Raw genomic sequence first — 4,057 nt, 5'->3', positions numbered from 1 at the left:
CGTTAGGTTAGGTTAGGTCAGGTAAGGTTAGGTTACGTTAGAATAGGTTAGGTTAGGTTAGGTTACGTTAGGTTAGGTTAAGTTAGGTTAGGTTAGGTTTGGTTAGGTTAGGTTAGGTTAGCTTAGGTTAGGTTAGGTTGGGTTGGGTTGGGTTAGGTTGGGTTAGGTTAGGTTAGGTTAGGTTAGGTTGGGTTAGGTTAGTTTAGGTTAGGTTAGGTTAGGTTGGGTTGGGTTGGGTTAGGTTAGGTTAGGTTAGGTTAGGTAAGGTTAGGTTAGGTTAGGTTAGGTTACGTTAGGTTAAGGTATGAACCGTCGTAAAACCGCATTAAACAATGTCACTTAGTGAGATGCAGTGTTTTTCACCTTTACAAGTTGGGAACTGTGATATCTAGTGTGAAAGCGCTTGAAACCGTCGTAATGTTGTAGAAAGCAATGTAAAGTAGCGAGTAAAACGTTTTCTAACGATAGAAGTGCGAAGGTTATGTTAGGTTGAGTTATGTTAGTTTAAGCTAGGTAGCGTCGTGAAACTACCAAAAACAACGTCATCTAACGAGATAGTGTTGTTTTATTGCGAGTACGAAACTGCGATAGGTGAAATGTTGTGAAAACACACAAAACGGCATGAACAAGCCAAATACTGCGTGTTGTACCGTTACAAGTGCGAAACTGCCATGTTGTGATATTCTCGTTAAAGCGCATGCAAGCATCGTGAAACCTTAAAGAACGATGTCATTTAGCGAGATACAGCGTTCTGTACTGCAATAAGTTGGTGAAAAACTGTGAGGTTATGCAAATATCCTAATTGTGAACGAAACAGTGTAATAGAGCGTTTTTCAATACAAGTACGAATGTTAGGTTAGGTTAAGATATGAACCGTCGTAAAACCGCATTAAACAATGTCACTTAGTGAGATGCAGTGTTTTTCACCATTACAAGTCGGGAACTGCGATATCTAATGTGAAAGCGCTTGCAAACGTCGTTAGGTTAGGTTAGGTTAGGTTAGGTTACGTTAGGTTAGGTTTGGTTAGGTTAGGTTAGGTTAGGTTAGGTTAGGGTATGTTAGGTAAGGTCTGTTTAGGTTAGGTTAGGTTAGGTTGGGTTAGGTAAGGTTAGGTTAGGTTAAGATATGAACCGCGCTAAAACCGCATTGAACAATGTCACTTAGTGAGATGCTGTGTTTTTCACCATTACAAGTCGGGAACTGCGATATCTAATGTGAAAGCGCATGAAACCGTCGTAATCTTGTAGAAAACATTGTAAAGTAGCGAATAAAACGTTTTCTAACGATAGAAGTGCGAAGGTTCGGTTAGTTTGAGCTAGGTTGCGTCGTGAAACCACCAAAAACGATGTCATCTAACGAGATAGTGTTGTTTTATTGCGAGTACGAAACTGCGATAGGTGAAATATTGGGAAAGCACACAAAATGGCATGAACTAGCCAGATACTGCGTCTTGTGCCGTTACAAGTGCGAAACTGCTTTATTGTGATATTCTCGTTAAAGCGCATGCAAGTATCGTGAAACCTTAAAGAACGATGTCATTTAGCGAGATACAGCGTTCTGTACTGTAATAAGTTGGTGAGAAACTGTGAGGTCAAGCAAATATCGTAATTGTGAACGAAACAGTGTAATTGAGCGTATTTAGATACAAGTGCGAATGTTAGGTTAGGTTGAGATATCAACCGTCGTAAAACCGCATTAAACAATGTCACTTAGTGAGATGTAGTGTTTTTCAACATTACAAGTCGGGAACTGCGATATCTAATGTGAAAGCGCATGAAACCGTCGTAATCTTGTAGAAAACATTGTAAAGTTGCGAGTAAAACGTTTTCTAACGATAGAAGTGCGAAGGTTAGCTTGAGTTATGTTAGTTTAAGCTATGTAGCGTCGTGAGACCACCAAAAAGGACGTCATCTAACGAGATAGTGTTGTTTTATTGCATGTACGAAACTGCAATAGGTGAAATGTTGTGAAAGTACACAAAGCGGCTTGAACAAGCCAGATACAGCGTGTTGTACCGTTACAAGTGCGAAACTGCTATAATGTGATATTCTCGCTAAAGCGCATGCAAGCATCGTGAAACCTTAAAGAACGATGTCATTTAGCGAGATACAGCGTTCTGTACTGCAATAAGTTGGTGAAAAACTGTGAGGTTATGCAAATATCGTAATTGTGAACGAAACAGTGTAATAGAGCGTTTTTCAATACAAGTACGAATGTTAGGTTAGGTTAAGATATGAACCGTCGTAAAACCGCATTAAACATTGTCACTTAGTGAGATGCAGTGTTTTTCACCATTACAAGTCGGGAACTGCGATATCTAATGTGAAAGCGCTTGCAAACGTCGTTAGGTTAGGTTAGGTTAGGTTAGGTTAGGTTAGGTTACGTTAGGTTAGGTTTGGTTAGGTTAGGTTAAGTTAGGTTATGTTAGGTTAGGTTGGGTTAGGTTAGGTCAGGTTAGGTTAGGTTAAGATATGAACCGCGCTAAAACCGCATTAAACAATGTCACTTAGTGAGATGCTGTGTTTTTCACCATTACAAGTCGGGAACTGCGATATCTAATGTGAAAGCGCATGAAACCGTCGTAATCTTGTAGAAAACATTGTAAAGTAGCGAATAAAACGTTTTCTAACGATATAAGTGCGAAGGTTAGGTTAGTTTGAGCTACGTAGCGTCGTGAAACCACCAAAAACGATGTCATCTAACGAGATAGTGTTGTTTTATTGCGAGTACGAAACAGCGATAGGTGAAATATTGTGAAAGCACACAAAACGGCATAAACTAGCCAGATACTGCGTCTTGTGTCGTTACAAGTGCGAAACTGCTTTATTGTGATATTCTCGTTAAAGCGCATGCAAGTATCGTGAAACCTTAAAGAACGATGTCATTTTGCGAGATACAGCGTTCTGTACTGCAATAAGTTGGTGAGAAACTGTGAGGTCAAGCAAATATCGTAATTGTGAACGAAACAGTGTAATTGAGCGTCTTTGGATACAAGTGCGAATGTTAGGTTAGGTTGACATATCAACCGTCGTAAAACCGCATTAAACAATGTCACTTAGTGAGATGTAGTGTTTTTCAACATTACAAGTCGGGAACTACGATATCTAATGTGAAAGCGCATGAAACCGTCGTAATCTTGTAGAAAACATTGTAAAGTTGCGAGTAAAACGTTTTCTAACGATAGAAGTGCGAAGGTTAGGTTAGGTTAGGTTAGTTTGAGCTAGGTAGCGTCGTGAAACTACCAAAAACGACGTCATCTAACGAGATAGTGTTGTTTTATTGCGAGTATTAAACTGCGATAGGTGAAATGTTGTGAAAGCACACAAAACGGCATGAACAAGCCAAATACTGCGTGTTCTACCGTTACAAGTGCGAAACTGCTATATTGTGATATTCTCGTTAAAGCGCATGCAAGCATCGTGAAACCTTAAAAACAATATCATTTAGCGAGATACAGCGTTCTGTACGGCAATAAGTTGGTGAAAAACTGTGAGGTTATGCAAATATCGTAATTGTGAACAAAACAGTGTAATAGAGCGTTTTTAGATACAAGTGCGAATGTTAGGTTAGGTTAAGATATGAACCGTCGTAAAACCGCATTAAACAATGTCAATTAGTGAGATGCAGTGTTTTTCACCATTAAAAGTGGGGAACTGCGATATCTAATGTGAAAGCGCTTGCAACCGTCGTTAGGTTAGGTTAGGTTAGGTTAGGTTAGGTTTGGTTAGGTTAGGTTAGGTTAGGTTAGGTTAGGTTAGATTAGGTTAGGTTGGGTTGAGTTGGGTTAGGTTAGGTTAGGTTAGGTTAGGTTGGGTTAGGTTAGGTTAGGTTAGGTTAGGTTACGTTAGGTTAGGTTAGGTTACGTTAGGTTAGGTTAGGTTAGGTAAGGATAATTTGGTTAGGTTAGGTAAGGTTAGGTTAGGTTAGGTTAGGTTGGGTTGGGTGTTGTTGGGTTGGGTTGGGTTGGGTTAGGTTGGGTTAGGTTAGGTTAGGTTACGTTAGGTTAGGTTAGGTTAGGTTACGTTAGGTTATGTTAGGTTAGGATAGGTTACGTTA

Source organism: Rhipicephalus microplus, unplaced genomic scaffold, assembly GCF_043290135.1.
Source record: "Rhipicephalus microplus isolate Deutch F79 unplaced genomic scaffold, USDA_Rmic scaffold_46, whole genome shotgun sequence".
Lineage (NCBI taxonomy): Eukaryota > Metazoa > Arthropoda > Arachnida > Ixodida > Ixodidae > Rhipicephalus > Rhipicephalus microplus.
The sequence above is the reverse complement of the archived record's forward strand: the minus strand, read 5'-3'. Positions refer to the sequence as shown.